Source organism: Eptatretus burgeri, chromosome 15, assembly GCF_056783735.1.
Source record: "Eptatretus burgeri isolate ZD-2024b chromosome 15, Ebu_testis_v1, whole genome shotgun sequence".
NCBI classification, from domain to species: Eukaryota; Metazoa; Chordata; class Myxini; order Myxiniformes; family Myxinidae; genus Eptatretus; species Eptatretus burgeri.
Window position 1 is genome coordinate 4,592,906 of NC_140975.1, and position 25,862 is coordinate 4,618,767.

Sequence of the window (25,862 nt, forward strand, 5' to 3'; positions counted from 1 at the left end):
GAAGACCATTCAATTCTCCGTGCAGGAGATGAATACAGGGTTCGTCTCTTTGGAGCAGAAGATTCCCCTTCTCAAAAAGCTTGTTAGCATATCGAAGGAAGAAACAATAGAGTTTTGTTTGTGGAGACAAGAACATCCTGTTGACACGTTTTTCTCTAGATTCCTGCACAGTGTTTGAGGAAGATGCGCTTTTAGTTGTAGAACTCGTAGTACACTTAGCCGCAGGGCGATCACACTTGCGTTTACTGCCAGCAGAAGAGGTCAGACTCGTAGTACCAGATCCAATTTTACGTTTGAGGAGAGAGCTTGAGGTAGGTGCAGCCAAGGAAGAAGACCTCTGATTCGAAGGTTTTGCTGAGCTTCTATCAAGTGATTTGGCAAAAGCAGAACTTAACTTGGGTCCTTCTTTGCCTGTAGATGGGACTATCACAGTCTTTCTCGACTCTGAAGGGATCTGCTTTGCAGATGAACGTGATGAAGGGCCGGTGATGCTCCCTGCTCTCAGCATTGGTTTTGGTGCTGTCCCTGCTGTCTTCTTCGCAGCAGATACTGCAGTGGTAGTGGTGAATGCTGCTCCACTAGTGCTTGATCCTGCAGTGCCAGTACTGGCAGTAGATACAGTGCCGTCCTTCTTGCTCGTTGTTAGAGTCTTGGCTACAGTTGGTTGCATTTTTCTTCGTACTTCTTCTTTGAAGAAGAGGCGAAGTGGCTCCCACTGTTCAATCAGCCTGTCTAGGCACTGACCAAGGGACAGCCACCTTGTTGCGACATGCTTCAGAATCTTGTGTGTCGGGGCATCACAGAGTTCTTGCAGTGCTTTCACTCCTTTGACGCGTTTACTACTTTTGTCCAAGTAGTAGTAAATATCGATGAGAAAGTCATCTAATTCAATGGGTAAGGCCTGAGCTGCCTTCTTGGCCGTATTGTGCATCATATGGCAAGGGCATCCCATGATGTAGCACTCTGGATTTTGTTTGTGGATATAAGCAGCGACTCCTTTGTGCTTGCCCACCATGACAGAGGCATTATCAGCACAAAAGGAAACACAATTTCCCCACGGAATTTTCCTGTCACTGAACTCATGATCAAGCAGTTTGAAAATGTTTTCTCCAGTGGAATCTTGTTTGCACGCAGGCAAACTTAGCAAACCTTGCTTCACAATCCCAGCACTGTTGTCATAGTACGAAATCAGGACAGGATATAGCTGGGCCTCACCACTGTCATTGCTACCGTCTGTAGCTAGGCTAAATGGAGCTAGTCTAGCAATATCGGCAATAGATGAAGCAGTAACATTTGACAACTCACCAATTACACTGGTCAACAACAAATTTGTTGTCTGCATTTTTTAAGCTGATTTGGACGAATCTGATGCGCTGAATCCAAAACTCACATTAGTTTTGTTCAATCAGGTCAAGTTTTTGAGATATGGCCACATCTCGTTTTTTACATTTTTGTTCACATGTACACATGTGTGGACCATTTTACAAGAACTTGCTGGGGCTAAAATGTCATGTCAAATAATTGTTTTAATTGGAAATAATTATTTTAATGACAAGAAGTATTCAGGTACGATAGTTCTAGGTGATTATGTCGAAAAGGGATCAGTTTGAAGTCATAAAACCTCAAAATCTTCCAAAAATTGGTGAGGCAAAGCATAAAGTTCGTGGATCAAAACTAAAGTTAATGGGGCAGATTTTGTAATAATGTGATACAAAAAAGTTGTATTTCTTGAAATAACGAACTCTGAAGAATGTACAATACCTACATGCACCAATTTATGACATGCGCTTCTGCTCAAGCTTGGAGTGCCACAGTACGAACCCAAAGATTGGAGACTGTTCATTGACAGCAGCAAGCGATCACTGAAATGTGTTCTGCTACACAACGGCAACCAGTTTGCCTCTGTACCCATCGCTCACTCGACTACACTGAAGGAGAAGTATGAAGCGGTGAAGTACGTGCTGGAGAAAATTGGTTATGATCAGCATAAGTGGTTTATTTGTGTTGACCTGAAGATGGTGAACTTTTTGTTGGGACAACAGTCTGGCTTCACCAAGTACCCATGTTTTCTGTGCATGTGGGATAGTAGGGACCGTGCTCAGCATTACACGAAGAAGGACTGGCCTGTGCGGGAGGAATTGGTGCCATGCAAAGAAAGGAACGTCATCAACGACCCTCTGGTGGACAGAGACAGAATACTCTTCCCACCGCTGCACATCAAGCTCGGCTTAATCAAGCAGTTCACCAAGGCTCTGGACAAAGATGGTGACTGCTTCACTTACTTGTGCCAGGCTTTTCCAGGATTGACCATGGAGAAGTTGAAAGTTGGCATCTTTGATGGTTCTCAGATCCGTCAGCTCATCAGAGATCCAGAGTTCAAAAACTCAATGAACGAAGTGGAACTGGAAGCGTGGAAGACATTTGTTTTGGTAGTGAAGAACTTTCTTGGCAACAATAAGGCCAGAAACTACGCAGAACTTGTCAACAACATGCTGACTGCTTTCAGAAACCTGGGCTGCAACATGAGCATCAAGATGCACTACCTATTTTCACATATGAACCGGTTTCCTGAGAACCTGGGTTCAATGAGTGACGAGCAGGGGGAGAGATTCCATCAGGACATGAAGGAGATGGAGACCAGGTATCAGGGTCGCTGGGACACAGTCATGATGGCTGACTACTGTTGGAATCTGAAGAGAGACCTCCCTGCCGCTGAACATTCCAGGAGTTCGAAGAAACGGAAGTTCAAGCCCTGAAGTTTGAACAGTGGTGACGCAACATGCAATTTACTTGCACTTACCTTTATCAATGCCCACCATTCAGATGACAGTAATCGATGTTTCTATCATGTAATCAATAAATGTTGTTGGCAAAACATTTTTTTTTTCTTAAAAACATGTTTTGGATGATGTGTTGACAAAAATCAGCTGATAATGCCACAAAAATGTAATTGATTTTGTCACAAGATCTGATTTTTTCAAATCAACTTAGCACAAAAACCTGACCTGATGGAGAGAAACGGATGCCATTTCCTGATTCAGCAGTGCCAGAATACCCTAATTCACTTGTAGAAATCTAGACAACATTCAGAAAGTAAAAAATTGTTGACCAGTGTTCTTTTTTTCTTCTTTGTTCTTGTTTTTTTTTTTTTTTTTTTTTTTTTTTCTTGCTTTTTGTTCTTGTTTTTTTGTTTTGTTTTTTGTTTTGTTCTTGCACATCTTGCAAGTTTTTGTTCTTGCACATCCATACTTTGAAGCAACTTTTGAATCTGGAAACATCTTTTGAAATAGAGGTCCAGCATGATCTGAGACTGATATGGGCAAGTTATGTTCCACAATAAATCCACTAAAGAGAAGTTCCGCTTGGGTAACATCCTCTTCCTCGCTTGTCCCTTGTTTGGTGAAATAATTCAGAAGTGTACCGGTACTCGTGCTCGAAGATCTCTCCTTTGCAATGTCTGTGTGCCGTTTGCTTCCAACGTGCTTCCGAATATCATCGCGACCTCCGTGCTCAACTGAAATATCAACGCTGCATACTGTACAATACGCATGATGAATTCCTCTTTCAGACTTTCGAATACACGGGTATTGGAGACTGTATTCGGTCTTGTACTTCTGAGACCATTTCTTGGTCTTCGTAAGCTTCTTTTCTGCCATTTCGTAATCAACATCGAGGGCTTGAATCATCGGTAACTTCGAAGTCGATGTTCCACAGCTGCAGCGCGACTCGTAGAACTCTAGCGGCTGTTAAACACCGCACGGTGGTCGCGACAGCCGGGCTGGTACGGGGCCCAGCTGCATGCAGTGAGCGTATCGCATGCATATACACTGTGCATACATACCGCATGCACTGTATTGCACACATACCGCATGCACTAAATCTCAGTGCATGATCGCATAAGCGAGATCCAGACCCAATGTTTCGCTGCTCCTCATTTGAATTTGCAATTTTTTACGTACAATTTGGTAGCAGCGAACGTTATGGAGTTACCACATGCTATACGTAGCAGACGATGCTTTTCATTCAATTCTCATACTAGTACATTCTGATTAGTGAACAGTGCAAAAATATCAAAATTTCGGGAGGATAAGGATAGTGATCGTAAGGGCGGGAGTTTGGGTGAATTTTCGGAAGCCTCCCGATGAAATCGGGAGGGTTGGCATTGCTGTATACACTACAAGAGGAGACTGACAAATGGTGAAGAAATGTGCTGTCAATGGTTGATATATTCAACCTCAAAAGATGTGATTTTTTGTCTTTGCTGCAAGTTGTTCAGCCAAAGAAATAGTGCATCATCCCTACAAGAAACAGGTTCAAAAGACTGGAAGAACATTGGAGCAATTCTTTCTTCACACGAGAGGAATACTGACCATCTAGAAAACTATCAAGCCTGGCATGAACTTGAATTGCGCTTATCTAAAAGGAGAAACAATTGATGCTATTAACCAGCAGAAAATTAGGCAAGAAGAACAATATTGGTGACAAATCTTGTAATGCTTGATTGGTTATGTAAGAGTTCTTGGCATGCAATTCTTGTCATTCCGCGGTACAAATGAAAAGTTGTACAGTGCTAGCAATGGAAATTTTTTGAAACTTGTAGAATATCTAGCCCTTTTTGATCCCATCATGAATGAACATTTGCGGAGAGTTAAAGATCAAGAAACAATGGTTCACTACCTGGGAAAAGATATCCAAAATGAGCTTATACAGCTTCAAGCCAGTGCTATAAAGCAGCAAAATTTAACACATACAAACTCAGCCAAATACTATTCAATTATTCTGGACTGCACACCTCATGTTAGTTATATTGAGCAAATGACAATGATTGTACAATTTGTTGATGTAATCAAACCATCATAGGAGATATCTGAGTCTGAAGTTATCATAAAAGAACATTTCTTGGGATTTGTTCCACGAAAGGAGCCTTTATAGCAGAAACTCTTCTTGAACAGCTTGAGCAAATGGGATTACCAATTGAAAATCTACGTGGTCAAGGTTACGATAATGGGAGGAACATGAAAGGCAAATAAAATGGCGTACGAAAGAGAGTCCTGGAAATAAACCCACGTGTCTTTTATGTGCCCTGCAATGCTACTTCTTTAAAGTTGGAAGTCAATGATGCTACTTGGTGTTGTCTGGAAGCAACTACTTTCTTCAGTTTGGTTCAACAGATCTATAATTATTTCTCAACATCGACTAAGCGTTGGCAAATTATAACCAGCCATATATCAGACTTCGGCATAACTGTTAAGCCATTGAGTGACACAAGATGGGAGAGTCGGATCGATGCTTTGAAACCAGAGATATCATCTTGGTAACATTGTTACGGCTGTGGAAATTCGCATTACACCATAAAGGGCCCGTAGGTGAGATATCTCTAAGTACATGTGTAGCTAGCCCAAACCCGTTGTATAAAGGGAATTTATGTGATCCATTCGGGCTGCGATCCTTTGAGTTGGGCGTTTTTCTTTTTCTATCTTTTATTTCAAACACACAACATTTCAACAACCACGCCATCCCCATCGCAGCACCAACCACGCCACCTCCACCATCTACGCTACCACATCTTCGCCACTCGCCATTCAACAGGCTCCGTGCGGTTACGATCTCTGCGGAGGAACAAACAAAAACCAACAAGGATGCTCGGTGGCCTTTTCCCGCCTGTTTTTTTCCCGCGCTTTGGAGTGGAGGAAGAGCGATGCAGGTCAAAGGTCAGAGGTCATGTAAAGGTGGGGCCTCTTTTTGGGGGAATAATTCTCTGGCTCCGAGCCAAAAACTGACTCCCTCGGCCCCCGGACGGAGCAGGGTGGAGGGAAAGCGTGAGGGAATGCCCTTTTCGGGAACCCTCTCGAAGTAAGGTGGAGCCGAGAACGGGGCGGGGCGAAGAGCGGAGCCCCGGGCGATAAAAGACGGACACGGGCAGGCGCAAGGAGCGCTTTTTCTTCCTCTTCGTCTTGGCTGGTGGTTCGGTTGGTTTTTGTGGAGAGTTGGTCTTCAGGAAGAGGTCCTGTGCCCGCGCCTTGGCGAGCGGCCCTGTCACGAAGGCACGGATGGGAGACGTGGCAGCGCCCGTTGCGAGATGGACCTGTGCGTCCAGACGGGGAGTGCCGGAGAGGGTTCGCCGGCCGCGAGAGAGGTCGGGGCCGGGCGCGACCACGCTGACGGTCGCAGGAGAGGGACTCACCAGCCAAAGGGAAGTCGCGACTTCTTTCTTTTCTTTGGGGTTTTTGTATGGATCTTGTGGCGCCGTGTCTTGTAAAGCAGAACTGTTTAAGTGTTGCCGTGTGTACACGTATTCGGTTGTAGCTCTGCATCGTTTCTTTTGTTTTAATTGCTTTATGTGCATTTTGATTGTGTATGGCTGTAAATACGTGCCTTACGTGCTTGTCTGTGTGTGCGTGTGAATAAAATGCTTGCTTGTTGAACTGTGCCCGTTTCGCTTTGTCTTTTCTCTATTGACCCTCCATCTTGCATCACGGAAAGGGGTTCGTAGTGGGTGCAACATCCCAGTAATTAATCAGAACCGTCAAGGCCGACGATAACACCGCTCGGTTATCACTGAAGCACTGAACGGACCGCTTAAGCGGTTCGTGTCCGGAGTCGGCCTGTGGCGTGGTACGATCGCCCGGTCAACCATCCGCACAGGTACTTAGGTAGATCGAATTTGGCGAGCAACCCTATCCTGCGCGGGTGGGCAATTGGCACGGTCATGGTGGGGTTAAAGCCCCACCCGTGACTAGCTCCCGGCGTTGTTCCGAGAGGGTCATGACAGAATTGTCCGTCTGGTGGGCGACGTACCACGATTCGAGTGACGCGGCCGTGGGAACACCGGCGGGTGCGAATTCGCAACAATATGTATGATGCTTTAATAGAGATATTTGATGATACAAGCCTTACAAGTTCATCTGGAAATACTTCCCGAATTGAAGCTAAGGCCCTTGCTGGTGCAATTAATAAGTTCAAGTTTGTGATAGCCCTTGTTACATGGTTCAACATCCTTTGTGAAGTCAATCTTACAAGCAAGCTACTACAAAATAAGGAAGCCGATTTAGATTCAGCTGCAAGACAATTGCAAGCGACTAAGAATTATCTTGTAGACTGCAGATGTGATGAGTGTTTTCAACAAGTTTTGACAGATGTTACTGAGATTGCAAAGGAACTAGAGATACTCCCAAACTTTGAGACAGAAGAACAAGTTAGAAACAGGAGAAAGCAACGGCCGTTTGAGTACAAGGCCCAAGAAGAGGCACCTCAAGATCCAAAGCTGAAATTCAAAGTAGGTTTCTACTATGCTGTGTTAGACATGACCATACAATCTGATGAAGAGAGATTCCAACAGCTACAACAATATAATTCACGATTTGGCTTCCTGTATGATAGATACAGTCAAAATAAAAAATCTACTGAAGATGTACTTCAGGACTGCAAGAATTTGGAAAAATCATTGATGCATAATGGAAACAAAGATATTGATGCTGAAGATCTGTGTTGCGAACTTGTAGCAATAGCTCGAAGACTTCCAAAGTAAATACCGTCACAAGAAGTACTTCTCTTCCTACGACAATAAAAACTCCGAGATAATGTGCCTAATGTTTCCGTTGCTCTAAGGATCCTTCGCACACTTCCATTATCAGTGGCAGGTGGTGAACATAGTTTCTCAAAGCTCAAACTTATAAAAACTTATATACGCTCTACAATGTTGGAAAAGAGACAAGTTGGCTTGGCAACTACAGGGTGCCCCACAGAAAACCAGGAAATTTGAGATTTATTTTGCCATATCAATAAACTAACATGTAAATTTTCTAACCGTTTTATTTATTTATTTCAGAATGCAGCAGTTATCAAATTTTCAACGTGAGGTGATTGTTCTCTTTAAGAAAGAACATCCAACTTGGGGACTGAAGAAATGCCATGAAATTTTGCCGGAGTTTTTTTAATTCGATAACTAAAAATCAGTTTACAGGTGTTGCAGCTGTACTTAAAAGGGAAGGGTCACCTGCTGCCAAAGTGCATAGAGGTGGATCTGGCAAAACCAAGAAAATTGATTCACCTACCATACGGGCTGTGCTGGATCTTGCTGTCACACCACCAAGACATTCCAATCAACGTGAAATCTGCCGGGAGCTACAGTTATCAAAAGGGACAGTCTTTCGCATTCTTCAAAAATCTGACTTAAAGTGCTATAGAAGAATTAAATGCAATAGTCTTACAAAAACACATCAACAAGCATGAGAACAAAAATGTCAGGCATTGATAAATCGTTTTGAAGGACACGAGAAGTGGAAGCAGGTGTGGTTTTCCAATGAAGCAAGTTTCAGTCTTCATGCACCTCTCAACCATCAGAATGATCGCATTTATCATGCTGTACAGGTTAAAACAAACATTTCTGAGGATGATCTGCTGGTGGAGATTGATAAACAACAGCCTTCAATCATGTGCTACGGTGCAGTCTCCTGGCATGGTAAAACAGAGTTGCGATTTGTTGAAGGGGATTCTGCTGGACAAGAACATCTTCCGTCGTACAGAAGAAAGAAAAAATAAACAGTGAATCAGCTCATGTATAGAGATGAAATGTGCACCCAAATGTTCCATGACATAAACCAAGTAATGGGAGGAGATGAATGGGCATGGCAACAGGATGGAGCAAAGGCTCACACAGCCATGGACACTGTTGCCTGGCTCAGAAACAATACTCCTGACTTTATTGAACCTAACCAATGGCCATCCAAAAGTCCAGACCTCAACGTAATGGATTTTAGCATTTGGGGTGTACTGTTACATCAACTTCAACTACAGAGGAGAAAGGTCACGGACATTCAATCCGTGAAAACTGTGTTGACGGAAGCTTGGAACAATATCCCGCTTGAAGTTATCCAAAGGGCGACTGGAAATTGGTTAAACTGTCTACGCCATTGCTCAGCGGCCCACGGAAAGCACTTTGAACACTACATCTAATGTTTGTTTGAAAATAAAGTGTATCTTTGTTTTACATTTTAAATAAACTGTACCAAATTTCCTGGTTTTCTGTGGGGCACCCTGTACTGTATATCAGTTGAACATGCCCAAGCATCAGCACTTGATCTGGTTGAATTGGTGACAAAATTTGCAAAGGAAAAGGCACACAAAGTGAGATTTTGATGTGTCTGAAATTGAAACTTTTATGAGACGTTTTTGGATTCGCTATATATGCTCGATATCCCTTATTGTCGGGTTTTCCGTCTGTCTGTCTGTCTGTCTGTCTGTGTGTAGTGTGTCTGCAACGCGAGGCTCCACAGCATGAACCAACTTCGATGAAACTTTGCCAACAGGTGCCATATGGTCTGGGAATGTGCGCGTTTGAATTTCGTTGCCGAGCAACCACCCGTTGCTGTGCAGCGGCTGAAAAACCGCGTACAGTATTTTCAATACTTGTCCTTCAGTTTTGAATGTAGAGAAGCGAGACTTCGGAATTAAACACTTCGAGATATTTAGAAAATTTTACTCGAGCCGATTTTTGATTGAGGTTTTATTTTTCAAATGGTAGTCCTTCAAAAATCGGGTGTCTATTTACCGTCATTTTTTTATGAGGGGCTTAGGAAAGTGGGCGGAGTTTAGGGAAAGTGGATGTGGCGTAGGAAAGTGGGAGTGGCTTATGAAAAAATATTGTGTGGCTCAGGAGGTGTGGTCAAACAAGAGCATTGAGAGAAGTTTATCGGGTTTTCCGTCTGTGTGTGTGTGTGTGTGTGTGTGTGTGTGTGTGTGTGTGTGTGTGTGTGTGTGTGTGTGTGTGTGTGTGTGTGTGTGTCTGCAACACGAGGGTCCACAGCACAAACCAGCAAACCGATTATTTTTCAAATGGTAGAACTTCAAAAATAGGGTGTCTATTTACCGTCATTTTTTATGAGTGCCAGTTGGCAAAATGTGGAATAGGAAAAATCTTGCCAGGCAGAGGAACAATTGTATGTGAACCAATACGTCTTGGCAATGAATCTTCGTCGGTGAATCGGTCAGAATGAAAAGCATCGTATCCACCACTTCGATCCTAGCGAATCCCTCGTCGCCTACCGGCTTGTTAACTCTATTTGTCTGTTTTTTGTTTGTTTCTCAGTCTGACTGGAAGCAAAATATTGTGGTAAAATAAATTTAGCTGTTTCAAGTTTTGTGCTTTTTATTTCTTCGACAAAACATGTTTTTAAAAATCAAAGTTGGCAATTTTTTTTTTGGGGGGGGGGGGATGCAAGTAGCTGGCCTTGCCGAGGGCGCAAAATAGTCTGGCGCCGGCCCTGCGTGTTTGCTTGCGTGGGAAGTTTGAAAAAAAAAAAAAGACGTTCCTACACATTCCTGTTCCTGCTCACCAGATTCTCTCAGCAAGGGAGTCTCATGAGTGAGTGGAGTCTCATGTCTCATCTCAGCAAGTCTCATGAGTGGAGGAGGCCAGTGGGCCGACCACGTGCCTCATGGTTGCAGCAGGTTGACCATCATCTCAAGGAGATGGGGATGGGCCTGGCATCTGCCTGGGGGATGGCCAGACGGAGGCCCCTGGAGTACCGGCGGAAAGTGGACGCAGCGACGCGCTGTTCTGGCACATGCTCCCATACCTGACCTGACCTACACATGACGTCATCATGCAGCGATATCCACAAAAGGAGGAATGCATTAATAATTGGAGCCTTTTTTATGACATCCTAAAACTCATGGAAACATTATGTGATAGATGATAGAGGATAGAGGGTGGAAAGTTTATTTGCTGAGGAGAAGAAGAATATATGACCAAAAGTAGGAAATATGCATACATGGCAGTTTCGTGCGAGGTGTCTCACTGTCGCCTAATCTAATACATAAAGCTGAATTCGTGTCTGTGAGAGGATGTGTCGGTCTGAACAATGTACATTTTCATTACAACGAAAATACTCATGTACTGCATGCTGCTGAGATGTCCACTGATGTGTTATCACGCAGTTAGCTAGCGCTTGCCAAGCCAGCCGTTCCTTATCAACGCTTTCTCATGGGGTGCTTAAGCCACTTGGCAAGCGCATTCCAAGAAACTTAGTAACTGAACACCCCCCAGATTCATGACATGGCAACGAGGATAAACATCTATAGAATCATTATTTCAGCCATATCGATGAATTTGTTCCTTAAGGGATGGAGGAGGAGGCAGGCGAAGGGGTGGGGTGGGAAGAGGTACCCGACGTTGCCTGGCAATGCTGAGTATCCCTGCTAGTATGTGTATGTGTATGTGTATGTGTATGTGTATGTGTATGTGTATGTGTATGTGTATGTGTATGTGTATGTGTATGTGTATGTGTATGTGTATGTGTATGTGTATGTGTATGTGTGTGTGTGTGTGTGTGTGTGTAAGCCTGGTGTTGGCTTCGTGGTTAGGGTGGCGGCTTGGGATCCAAGGGTCCTGAGTTCAAGCCCCGTTGGCTGCTGAATTAACACCAGGGGGTTGACTCAGCCTGTCATCCTTCCGAGGTCGGCGAAATGAGTGCCAGTGTACTGGTCCCGGTTTATGCCCCGGTTAGAATAGGTGTACCATATCCCTGTGTGTCGGAAGAGGCGACCAGGGTTGGCGTCAGGAAGGGCATCCGGCCACAAAACATTGCCTCAAGAAAAAGCCAAACCACTGCACAGCAGGGAAAAATGGCTGTAAAAAAAAAAATATATATATATATATATATATATATATATATACATACATATATATATATATATATATATATATATATACATACATATATATATATATACATATATATAGGGTCGCCAAAATAGGTGACCCTTATTATCAGTAATTCTGTCTGTTTGTTTGGATGTTTGTTCGTTTGTCGTCAGCATAATTGGTAGTAAATGTGGGCCGATTTTGACCAACTCGGGTGGTAGCTTACATCTTATGACGTAGTGCTTTGGAAATTGTGATGGTTGCTAGAGACGCTTTGGTTCCCGAGCAGCAACCGAAAAACCTTCAAAAATCGGTACCGTTCACGCCCGAGCGACCAAGTGAGTGCATCGATACGAATGAAACTTTGCAGGTTCATGGTACCCAATGAGTACTACAACTTTGCCTCAGGACATATTGACCGATTTCGCTTAGGTCAGCGGTCAAAGGTCAATTGGTGCAAAAATCGATAATATGCGAGAGCTGGAGGTGCCTTCGCACCAAATGCTACTCCTCCTCAGGTTATGGTCGGATGGTCATGAAAATTCACACTAATCGTCTGGAATACATTGTGCACAAACGATCGAGCCGGATTTTCGATTTATATCTTTGTTCACCCACAGCACCCCTTCGAACTTTGGGGATTTCCGATTTCAAACCGCATTTTTGGTACTTTTCATTAAAATGGATTATATTATCAGTATTTGGAACTGGATAAGATTTGATATGCATAATCTTAAGGCGATTCCCTATCCACGATATGGCATCCATTTTGCTCTATATCTTATAGTTTCCATGCTCGGCGACCCATCGCCGCCTACCGGCTTGTTAATATGTGTGTGTGTGTGTGTGTGTGTGTGTGTGTGTGTGTGTGTGTGTGTGTGTGTGTGTGTGTGTGTGTGTGTGTGTGTGTGTGTGTGTGTGTGTGTGTGTGTGTGTGTGTGTGTGTGTGTGTGTGTGTGTGTGTGTGTGTGTGTGTGTGTGTGTGTGTGTGTGTGTGTATATACGAGGTGTGATCAAAAATTATCCAACCTTAATTTTTCGTGCGTAAACAAATGAAGCTCGGGAGGCGTGGTTTGGTGCACGTATGTAGACGATCCTAATTCGTATGCGTGAATATTTTCCCGCCTGCAGAAGCTGTCAGTCGCCGACAGATCGCCGATGAGTGAGGAAGTGTAAGTGAGCGCCGTCGGATTTTTGTTTTTGACAAAATGGCGGAAAAACTTGAACAACGCCACTGCATCAAATTTTGTGTAAAGCTTGGCGATTCCCAAGTGGAAACGATCGGTAAGATTCAACAGGCCTTCGGGAATGAAGCAATGGGCACCACACAGATAAGTGGTACAACCGCTTCAAAGATGGTCCTGATTAAAAAAGATCAGGGGAAAGTGAAGCATGTTCTGGTAGGCCCTCAACATCCTGAAATGAGATAGTCATTGACCAAGTGAGGACCCTGCTGATGCAGGATCGTCGAATCACTATCAGAGAACTTGCAGACGAGGCGGGCGTCAGCATTGGAACCGTTCATTCCATTGTGACTGAGGATTTGGGCTTAAGGAGAATCTCAGCGAAGTTCGTGCCAAAGCTGCTAACGATCGAGCAGAAGCAACTCCGTTTGGAGATCACACAGGACATGCTGGAGACTGTGAACAGTGATCCCAACTTCAACACAGTGATCACTGGCGATGAGACCTGGGTTTATGGGTACGACCCAGAAACCAAGTTGCAGTCATCACAATGGAAGCATCCAACATCCCCGAGGCCAAAAAAAGCAAGGAAGGTCCGCAGCAATGTCAAAGTCATGCTGACCGTCTTCTTCGACTCCAGTGGCGTGGTTCATCACGAGTACACACCACATGGCACAACCATCACCAAAGAGTACTACCAAGAGGTACTGCGAGGTACTGCGTCGCCTTTGTGACACTGTGCGACGCAAACAGCCGGACCTGTGGGCAGCGGTCAATTGGCAGCTCCATCAAGATAACGCACCTGCCCATTCTTCACATTTGATACAGAGTTTCCTGGCAAAACACAACACACCTGTGCTTCGTCAGGCTCCCTACTCTCCTGACATAGCTCCGTGTGACTTCTGGCTTTTCCCCAAGCTGAAAATGCCCCTGAAAGGGACCAGATTTCAGTCCAGAGAAGACATCATGCGGAATGTGACGGACCAGCTGCACGCCATCCCAAAAGAGGCGTTCCAGCGCTGCTTCCGACAGTGGCAGAACCGTTGCGAGAAGTGTGTGGCAGCCCAAGGGGACTACTTTGAAGGAGATTAGTGTAAGTTTGTTGTTTCTGGATACGAGTATTTTTTATGAACAAAGGTCGGATACTTTTTGAACACACCTCATATATATGTGTGTGTATATATGTATATATATATACACACACACATATATATATACACACACACACACACACACACACACACACACACACACACACACACACACACACACACACACACACACACACACACACACACACACACACACACACACACACACACACCAGAAGATTTGCAGTTCAGGATTCATTTTGGTAAAAGACAGCACCCTGAGCAATAAAGTAATTAATTATTTTTTAAAGGCTGACGGTTTGAGAACAAGCTCGTTCTACACTTCTATCAATTTGGGTTGTCGCTTCGTGTCTTATGGCCTCTCCAAATATATGAGATTGCTCTAACAAGAGTGGAGAGGATGGAGAAGATGGTAAATTCATACATGCAGAAATGGTTTGGTTTGCTAAAAATGTTAGCTAGTTTGGTGTTATACAGCAGAAGTTCTAAGATAAAGCTGCCATTTAAGTCACCAGCTGAAGAATACAAGATTGGGAAAGCCAGATTCTAAATGATGCTTCGAGATTCAAAAGACCCAGTGATCAGTGAAATGGGGCCAAAGATAAGAATGGGAACTAAGTGGGATGTTCAGAGGATGGTTGAAGATGTGGAGAGTGGGTTGCAAATGAAGGAAATCATTGGGGCAGTGCAGAAAGATAAGAAAGGATTTGGTTGGAAAGAACAGAAACGGTGGCCACAAGTGAGTGCAGGTGGGAGACGAGAGATGGTTATCGAAGAGATTAAATGGATGGAAGAGGAGAGAAGAACGGTTCAAGCTGAAAGTCAACCTCAGCAAGGAGCATGGACAGCATGGGAGATGGTTATGCAGAAGGTGGTCAGCTGGACATCACTGCGGAAGATGGAGCCACAGCGACTAATCTTTGCACTTAAATCAATGTGTGACCAGATGCCAACTGCGGTGAATCTGGCAAAATGGAAATTGGCTGAGTCAGTAGAATGTGCCAAATGTGGTAGAAGAGAGACATCAAAGCATGTACTGTCTAGTTGCCCAAAATATTGAGCCAGGTATACCTGGCGACATAACAAGGTTTTGCGAGTGATTGTCGAGGTTACGAAAAGGCTATGTGATGAGGCAAACAAATCAGACATAAAAGAAGACCATTATCACGTTCATAAAGGAGGGTGAGAAAGTAAGGTGAAGTAACATCAAGGGGGCAGCATGCATTTTGAAGCCAGGGGTGGGCTGGCAGTTAGATGCAGATTTGGACAGAGCATTGAGGTTCCCATCTCATATTGCAGTCATCCAACAAAGACCTGATTTAATTATTTGGTCTGATGTGGTAAAAAGGGTTATCATCGTTGAGCTGACAGTAGCATGGGAAGGAAATATGGAATGGGCATATGAAAGATGTGTGACCAGTGGAAGTGGGTTGTAGGGGGTTTTGTGGCAAAGTCTATGCTGAAGTACCTCAAGATGATTGGAGCGTCATCAAAGCAAGTCAAGAATACTGTGACGCAATTACAGGAGGCAGCAGAGATAGCCTCATTGTGGATTTGGAGGCAGAGGCGAGTGCAGTGATTCCATTCACATGTAAAGGCAGGTCTGTGGGGATCTATATCTGGTCAATGATATCTGGTGGTGAGCATGTGGGCTGATGTCGCTTGGTGGTGCGTGTGTAACACTGCTGGGGCCGCCCATGAGGAGCTGTACTGGAGTCGGCCCTGAAACAGTGATGATACATGGGTTCCAGCTGAGGATAGCGACATCGAGCAGTGTCCTGACACTGTATGTCCTGTTCTATACACACACACACACACACACACACACACACACACACACACACACACACACACACACACACACACACACACACACACACACACACACACACACACACACACACACACACACACACACACTAAAGAAGACAAAAAGCAAGTGTTCGAGTTTTCTTTCAGGTGAGGCATTCCTCATCATCACCCAAAGGATAACATGCACACGTGAGAGCAATCAGACAACACGTCCATGCAAATCCAAGCAAAATAGGAGGAGGAGGACATTGGGACCACACTCTGCGCAGAGCGTTGGTGCTGCTTCAGCAGTCTCCCTGGCCATTGGGCACAATCCTGGACAGGTCACCACCCAAACACAGTATACCAGCAAGCTGGCACCCATTTTGCTGATCTTGGAAGGATGACTTGCCCAATTAACCCCAGCTGGTATTAATTCAACAGCTGAGCAGGATATGAACTCGGGAGCCTCGGATCCCAAGCCCAACACCCAAACCATTACGCCAACACCAGGCATAAGCAAAATAGAAACAAGCTCAATACCATGAATGACCGCGACGATGAATGAAAGATGATTACCAAATGTTGATACTTACAAAGCCGATCACCAGACGATACAAGATGGCGACTATGCCCGACCACCGCCCCTTGTTTGTCACGACGTCGATTTCTTCGATAAAATAAATGTAGATACAAATTCCTGTCAGATTGAATACACAATGTAAGGCGACATAGCAGTTAAAGAAGACAGAAACACAAATCTATCCATATCTTAACGAAGACACGTCCTTGGTGTGTGTGTGACTGTTTAAACGGACAACGTGCCTGGGCGTGGCCTAATTCTATGATTGACAGGAGCTCTGAAGCGCTCGAGCTGTGATTGGTTACTGATATGTGAGGAGGATGAGGAGGAGAAAATTTGAAAAGCCCTCTCCTATTGACAGAGTCAAACGTCAGGGTAATAAACACTTACGAGAAAAGAATTAGCAGTACACTGCTTTCCAGCATTATCGCCAACGATGTGTGCATTTCCCTGACTGAATGAACCAGTTACAGCTTTAAAATTATAAGGCCGTAAAAACATTTTCCTTTCACTGCTGTTATTGCAAAGTAAATACAGAAAAGATACTCAGCTTTTCAGTGATAGCGAACGAAGTGAGCTTAATACTTAATGCGTGCACGTGAGAGAATAGGAAACAACAACAACAACAACAACAACAACAACAACAACAACAACAACAACAACAACAACAACAACAACAACAACAACAACAACAACAACAACAACAACAACAACACAATACCCCTGGCTATTTGGAATCGGTGTCGTTAGCTACGACCTTTTGCTTCCGGTTGTTTTTAAACGCTGTGCGGTGTATAAACACGATTGGTTTTTATTTCTCTCTTGTGAATATTACTTAACGTGTGCACATGAGAGAATAGGAAACAACAAAAACAACACAATACCCTGCAAATTGTGAATCCGTGTTGTTGGCTATGACCCTTTTGCTTCCGTTTTTGTTTTGCTCCTGGTTTTTTTTTGTTTCCGGTTTTTGTCATGGGGAATGATGCATGCCAGGAGATAAAGGCATCGTCGGAGACATGAAAACCCAAGTAATATCAGAAATGGTGTATATTTGCTCCACTGATTTTAATAAAGATATCTCCCGCATTTTCAAAAAATAATTTTTAATCGTGATTAAATGATCATCCAAATGATCATCCGCTTTGTTGCTACTTTCGTTGCTTTGTTGCTACTTTGTTGCCACCACAGTTGCTACTTTCGGGCGAATGATGTAGAGGATGAAGAGAAACGCAAGGCGATCTTGCTCGCCTCGCTATCAACGGAGCACTACCGGCTGCTAAGTGATTTGGTGGCTCCAAATAGGCCCAGTGATGACGTGCTATCCTTTCAGGACATCGTGGCGAAAATGAAGACCCACTTGGCGCCAGAGAAGTCGTAACATCTCGCGCGGTTCCAGTTCGATCATCTCGCTAAGGGTGGCGAGGAGCGCGTTGCGGACTTCGTAGCACGAGTGAAGCATTCGGCTGTGCCGTGTAAATTCACGACAGAGGAGCGTCCGGCACGGCTCAGAGATCGTTTTATTTCTGGTCTGCGAGACGCAAAGATGGTAGCAGCCATCCTGCGGTTGACCGACATCACATTCGACTCGGCGGTCGCGACTGCTTCGTCTGTCGAGCAGACACTCACGGATGTCCGCGCCATTGCTGGCCAGGACGTAATGAGTAGCTCCAGCTGGGGCATGTCGGCTAATCCCGAGGTCCACGCGGTGACCGCACAAGTGCCGCAGGTCGTGCAGCCCGGAGTCCGAGCGATGGCTCAAGTGCCGCAGGTCGCACGCGCGCCTGGCGGTGCGGGACGAGGGGCACCGCAGCACGGTCGCACCAGGAGCGAAGGGGCACCGCAGCACGGTCGCACCGGGAGCGAAGGGGCACCGCAGCACGGTCGCACCTGGAGCGAAGGGGCTTTCCGCGGCTGCTGGGGGTGTGGGGGTCCGCACCTGCGACAAATGTGCCCGTATAAGAACACCGTGTGTTTGCATTGTCACAAGGTGGGACATTTGAAGCGTGTGTGTCGGATGGCGGGGGCCTCCGTTGGGGTCTTGGATGACGAGGTGCGGGAGGACCCCAGTGACCTGGAGATCGGCCTGCAACCGGGGCATGACGATGCCGGCGAGCCGGAGCGGGAGATGCAACCACGGTTGAGTCTGTTTTCCGTTGGTTCGGAGATGACGACGCCTTTCACGGTTGAGGTCGAAGTGAATGGCCAACCGACTGTGTTTTGCCTGGATACCGGGGCTGCAGTGTCGGTCATGGGTGAGCAGGCGGCTCGTGGTCTTCGCGGTATTCGCCTGGTCAAGACGGCCTTGTCGTTATACACGTACACCGGTGAAGCGATTGCACCGCTTGCGAGGGCCGACGTCTCAGTGCGCTACCGAGATCGATGCGCCCGGCTCTCGGTGTTCGTTGTACGAGGGGAGGGGCCCCCCCTTTTGCGTCGGGACTGGCTGGCGCACCTCGGACTGGATCTCCGGTTCGTACCTCCAGATGTGCCAGTGCTCTCTTCGAGGCCTTCGTCGAGTACCGAGGGCGAGGCTCTGGCGGCGGGGGCCGCGTCGATGCAGTTCGGGAGCGGCGAGAGCCGTATCAGCTCTTGCGATGAGTTCCCGCGCTTCGCTCGCGGTGAATTCCCGCGCTTCGGCAGTGTTCGTGAGGCAATGCGCGTCGGTGTTGTTCAGGCAGCTTCAACAGGTGGCGGTGAGCCCGTGGCGTTAAAGGGAGTCGCGAGTCACGACATCGAGTCGACAACCAAGAAACGGACTCGTGATGTGGGTTGTGGGTTGTTGTTCATGGCATATGTGTTTTTCCTTGCTCTAGTGATGCAGTTTAACGTTGTTGAAATAAATGCCAGCAGGTCTCGTGTGAAAGTGGATTTGGCGGAGATCAGTCAATGGAGTTGGTATTATGATCAATGTGATGTGGGGGCGAATAAAGAAGGTTTATTGGCCTCCAGTTGCCCCAGGCCGCAGGTAGTTGCTTTGTCATGTGCTGGGGGTTTATCAAAAGACCGTGCTGTACGGAAAAGTGAGTTTGCAATGCTTCGAGTGATGTTCGTAGTGATTTATAACGAGCCTATGATTGCAGTGTGGTTTAAATGGAGTTGCTCCCGTCTAGCTGCCGTGTGGGTCTCGGAGGTCGACTCGGAACCAAGACTAGTGCCCTGGTCGGCGTTACCCCCACCTCTGGTTGCGAGTGCAGCTCTCTGTGTTCGTTCAAGGCCGTTTGGACGGGCGTTGGTGTCTCAACTGATTGGGGTGCGTGGGTTGTTTTGGAGCATTAAATGCGTACAGCCAGCGGCGCTGTTCAGTGCCCCCGGCCAAGGTCGATCAAGGCTGGCGCCACAGCTTCCAGACAGCGGGCTTCCGGCCTCGGAATGTTTATCTACGTCGGGTCTGCCTGGGGGGAGTGGGCCGGAGGCGTTTGATGGTGCCGGGGGAGGTTGGCTCGAAAGGTCGCCACGACCTCGGCGAGGGCCATGTCAGCATGGGCCACCTGGGGCGTTTTTGCTGCGTAGTGCTGCTGTGCTTCTCATTTTGCTGCTTCATATCGGTAACGCGGTCAGAATTTGGTGGGTGCTTTGTGCACCTCCGTCTTTGGAACCTGGCCTTTGCTGCTCCACTCGCTCGCATCGACACATTATATGATGTGGTGTGCTATTATACTTCGCTGTTTGGTGCCTTGTTTATGTCAAGGTTTATGTTATGCTTATGATGCTGGTAATCATTTAATAATCATACTTTTAGGAGGGAGGAGTGTGGTGTAGTCTGCGGGCCAACGGGGAGGGGCATGATGATGATGCATGATGGGCGTGATGATGGGAGGAGTGGTCGTGGTGGTCATCGTATCTGCAAGGGATATAAGGTGTGCGCGCCGTCTGAGGCGTCGTAGTAATGCTGGAGTCGTCCGGCTCGTGAGTGTGCTAATACGCAATAAAGGAGAGCCACGGGCAGAGTACGCTCGCGCTCGTGCTTGGGCACCACAGCCCGGCTCGACTGTTCCTCCGCATCGTGTCTGCCTGCTAAGCATCTTCCATTTCAGTACATCACACGCTTAATATTCCATAATATGGAATAGGCAAAGCTGAGAAGCGAACGTATAATTCTTCTTACATTCGCTTCTGACTTTACCTACGACTTGTTCACAACTGTAAACGCAATTTCCGGTTACTTCGGCCTGGATTCGGGATCAGCGATCAAATAACGTAAATCACGATTAAAAATTATTTTTTGATGATGTGGGAGATATCTTTATTAAAATTAACTTTGGGATAAAGTAATTGAATAAATAAATAAACACTTCCGGTCATGATCTCCCGGCAAGCATCATTCCCCATGACAAAAACCGGAAACAAAAAAAAAACCAGAAGCAAAAAAAAAACGGAAGCAAAATGGTCATAGCCAACGACACGGATTCACAATTGCCAGGGTATTGTGTTGTTTTTGTTGTGTCCTATTCTCTCATGTGCATGCGTTAAGTAATATTCACAAGATAGAAATAAAACCCAATCGTGTTTATACACCGCACACCGTTTAACAACAACCGGAAGCAAAAAGTCTTTGCTCACGACATGGATTCCAAATGGCCAGGGCTATTGTGTTGTTGTTGTTGTTTCCTATTCTCTCACGTGCACGTGAGAGAATTTCCTATTAAGCTCACTTCATTCGCTATTAACCATTGTTGTTGCGAACCGTCGAGATCCAGTGACCGAGTGTTGAATCCGTCTGTGGTGAATTGAAGGTCGTGACGTGTGATCATATGTTGCCCGGCTCGAGCACAGAAGAGATAAAGCTGAGGTTCGGCACGGTCGGGGGTGATTGTCCCAGGGGCATTGTCGTTTTATGTCGGCGGTTCACTTGGTGCTCGTTGAATGGTGAGAATTGAGAGTATATCGGACTCCGTGCTTATACTGATTTATTTTGCGGTGATTAGTTGCGCGTGTATACCTTACTGCTGATGTACTCCTTGCTGCGCCTGTATTCCCTGGTGTGCCCGTAGAAGCGGCTTCAATCAAATGGAATAAAGCCTACACTCTGAAGGTTCATCTCTCGTTTTCATTTCAATTTATTCCATTTGGTTTTCTCGGCTCTCTCAACCAACGATGGACAAGATCTACAAACCAGAGAGGTTCGACGCAGACCCAAACGCGACTGACTCAGAAATGAAATGGTCGCATTGGTTCCGTTCCTTCTCACACTATCTGACCATCATCGAAGAGGGAGCTGACAAATTGGCCGCCCTTGTGAATCATGTCTCGCCCAGCGTATACAGGCTCTTCTCGGAGTGTGACACCTACGAAGCAGCGATTGACGTGCTGCAGGCGCTCTATGTGAAGCGCAAGAACGAGGTATACATACGACATCTTCTCAACACACGCAAGCAAGCAGCCGGGGAGACAATCGATCAGTTCCTGCAAGCTCTGAAACAGCTGGGAAAAGACGGCAGCTTCCGGGCCGTAAACGCCGAGGAACACCGAAATGAAGCGACCCGGGAGGCATTTATCCAAAGACTTAGATCAGCCCACATACGGCAACGCTTACTAGAGAAAGCGCAACCCACTCTTGAAAAGGTAGTCGATCAGGCTCGAGCGATGGATACGGCTCAGCAGCAATCTGAGTCATTTGGGACACCGATGCTGCTAATGAACGCTGCTACGGTGGAAACTCAAGGAACCCCACAGACACAGACACAGCCAGACACAGGGGATGGAGAAAAACCCGAGGAGCCGGATACCCAGACCTCGTCAAACTCCTCAGCAACTGCTCCGGTTGGTAAATGCTTCTTTTGTGGGTACAAAAGACACCACCGCCACAAATGCCCCGCCAGAGATGCCACATGCATGAATTGTGACAAGAAAGGGCATTATGCCAGGGTATGTAAATCTACTCGAAGGAGAAATAAACCCACTTCTGCGGCTCTCTACTCGCAAAAGAAACTAACTGCAGCCTCCCCGGGGAATCTATCCAAGGCTATCATCAACGTACGAATTAACGGGCATATGGCTGAGGCACTGATTGATACCGGTAGCTCTGAAAGTTTCGTCAACAGCTCGCTAGTGAAGGGCAGGAAATGGATGATCCACCCGACAGACAATACGGTATGCATGGCCGCCACATCACTACAGTCCCGCGTACGAGGGTACTGCAATGTTGAATTGGACGTAAAAGGGTACACGCATCGGGATGTAAGGGTACTGGTGCTTCGTGATTTATGCGCAGACGTAATTCTGGGTCATAATGTCCTCAAGCAGCACACGAGCGTCGAAATACCCTTTGGAGGAAGCAAACCTCGTCTAATTTTAAATGCTCTGACCAGCGCAGAGGTAACGTCCCCCCAGCTGTTCGCTAACTTGTCGCCGGTCTGTAAACCGATAGCGATCAAATCGCGGCGATATACCACTGCTGATATGAATTTCATCACCTCAGAAACCAAGCGATTACTGGAAGAAGGAATTATAGAACCGAGCGATTCGCCATGGCGAGCACAGGTGTTGTTCACCGCCAACCAGAATCATAAGAAACGAATGGTTGTCGACTATTCCCAAACGGTCAATCGATTCACCCAACTCGACGCCTACCCTTTGCCGCGCATAGACGAGATGGTCGAACGCGTGGCCAATTATAAGATATTCAGCACCATCGATTTGCGAAGCGCCTATCATCAAATTCCCATCCGAGAGGAAGACAAACCTTACACCGCATTCCAGGCAGGTAGGCACCTCTACCAATTCAGGAGGATTCCATTCGGTGTCACGAATGGAGTAGCTTGCTTCCAACGGGTTATGGACGACATCATCTCAGATGAAAACCTCAAAGACACTTTTGTTTACGTGGACAATGTCACAGTGTGCGGTAGGGATCAGGGGGAACATGACATGAATCTGGACAGATTCTTGAGCATTGCTAGAAAATATAATCTGACTCTCAACTACGAGAAATGCGTATTCTCGGCAAGGTCAATTGACCTTCTCGGCTACACAATAGCCGACGGCACGATTAAGCCTGATCCTGAATGATTGCGCCCACTTCGTGAGCTACCCCCACCTCAGGACCTGCAGACAATGCGCCGGGTGATCGGCATGTTCGCTTACTATGCAAGATGGATTTCGCAATACTCCGAGAAAATACATCCCCTAGTGCATTGCAAAAACTTTCCACCAGATGCCGCTGTTGTAAGAGCTTTCCACAACCTCAAAGATGATATCAGTAATTCCGTGGTATTATCGATCGATAGCTCGGTGCCCTTCGTGGTGGAAACAGATGCTTCAGATCACGCGATAGCTGCCACGCTTAATCAGTCTGGGCGGCCGGTCGCGTTCTTCTCGAGAACTCTTTCTGGAAGCGAGCAGAGACACTCGGCAATAGAGAAGGAGGCGTCCACCATCGTCGAAGCGCTGCGTAAATGGAGACATTATTTACTGGGAAACCACTTCACGCTCGTTACGGACCAACGATCCGTGGCATTCATGTTTGATGGGAAAAATAACGGGAAAATTAAGAATGAAAAAATTATGAGATGGCGGATAGACCTAGCCTGCTATAGTTACGACATAGTCTACCGGCCCGGGAGGGAAAACCCTGCTGCAGACACCTTCTCTCGGGTCTACTGTTCGGCGACAATCAGTCGGGCTTTGCAAGACCTCCATGTGTCTCTGTGCCACCCGGGGGTAACCAGAATGGCACATTTCGTGCGCAGACAGAACCTTCCCTATTCTATTGAAGATATTAAACAAATGAATGCTTCATGCCCTGTTTGTGCTGAACTAAAACCCAGATTCTATGGCACGGCTTCTGGCAGATTGATCAAGGCCACTTCTCCCTTCGAGAGACTAAACATTGACTTCAAAGGGCCCCTGCCGACCGAGACAGACAACAGATACATATTCACTATTGTTGATGAGTATTCAAGGTTCCCTTTCGCATTTCCGTGCTCGGATATGACCTCGGGCACTGTCGTGAAATGTCTGTCTGACCTCTTCGCTATGTTTGGGAAACCTTCGTACATACATTCAGACAGAGGGCCGTGTTTCATGTTGGCCGGGCTAAAACAATTCCTATTAGAGCACGGCATAGCAACTAGTCGAACGACGGGTTACAACCCCCAGGGTAATGGGCAGGTGGAACGATATAATGGAGTTATTTGGAAAGCCGTAACTCTGGCGCTGAAATCGAGAGGACTGGGCCCCGAGCGGTGGGAGGTTACCCTTCTCGACGCTCTGAATTCCATCCGCTCTTTGCTCTGCACGTCCACCAATGCAACTCCTCACGAACGAATGTTTACTCACCAGCGACGTTATGTTGACGGCCAATCGGTACCCAACTGGCTAACCCATCCCGGAACAGTGTTCATGAAACGCCCGGTACGACAAAGCAAGTATGAACTCATGGTGGAGGGGGTCGAACTCATCGATACTAATCCAGAGTATGCTCATGTCAGGCTCCCGGATGGCAGGGAGACCACTGTGTCGGTTCGCCATTTGGCTCCCTCAGGTACTCCTCCCGCAGGTACACCACCATCTGGCACACCTCCCTCTGACATCCCCTCCCCAGGTGTTCCCCCCCCCCCAGGGACTCCACCCGAGAAGGATGACGACGGAGCTGCCGCGTTCCACCCGAGAGCGATCGGGGAGTCATCTCCGGCACGAGTCGAGGCTCACCAAGAGGATCGGAAGCCTTCCTCAAGTGAAACCGCCATCTACTCCCGGAGAGGTCGACGGATAATACCCCCTCGCCGACTCAATCTGTAAAGGGGATTATCGGCATCCTCGATGCTCATGCTCCTATATGCTCGTTACATAATATATCGATGCTCATTACCATGCTCCTACAACTCAAAATAATCCTCACTGCTTGGCATGTATGCTTCTGTAGTTTAGATAGTTCGCGTTGCTTGAAATGTATACTGCGATAGTGCTGAAGTAATCATGGTGCGTTAGTTGGGCCTCTAGTTACATTTTAAAGACGGGGAGAATGTGGTGAATTGAAGGTCGTGACGTGCGATCACATGTTGCACGGCTCGAGCACAGAAGAGATAAAGCTGAGGTTCGGCACGGTCGGGGGGATTGTCCCAGGGGCATTGTCGTTTTACGGCGGTGGTTCACTTGGTGCTCGTTGAATGGTGAGAATTGAGAGTATATCGGACTCCGGGCTTATACTGATTTATTTTGCGGTGATTAGTTGCGCGTGTATACCTTACTGCTTATGTACTCCTTGCTGCGTCTGTATCCCCTGATGTGCCCGTAGAAGCGGCTTCAATCAAATGGAATAAAGCCTACACTCTGAAGGTTCTTCTCTCGTTTTCATTTCACCGTCCATCCAGTTCGTTTTCGTCTGCTTGTTGCGAGGCAACTGACCGACGTCAACGCCCCGCGTGGGGGACGAGGGCCAATAGCAGTTTTCGCGCGGGAACACGTGACTCAGAGTGCGGACGCGAGGAAGCGGAGGAGGTGGAGGAAGAGGAGGACAAATGTGAGGAGGATGAGGAGGAAAAAACAAGGGTCCGGGGGAGTTTCGTCGGACTATATTATAGGACGGTTTTGAGTGTCGAGAGTGC

The 25,862-nt window shown here is 46.7% G+C and overlaps 1 pseudogene; it reads left to right on the forward strand.

The window, feature by feature from the left end:
- The first annotated feature begins 3,061 nt into the window (after positions 1-3,061).
- On the forward strand, positions 3,062-7,528 carry LOC147011356 (uncharacterized; annotated as a pseudogene).
- Positions 7,529-25,862: the final 18,334 nt, after the last annotated feature.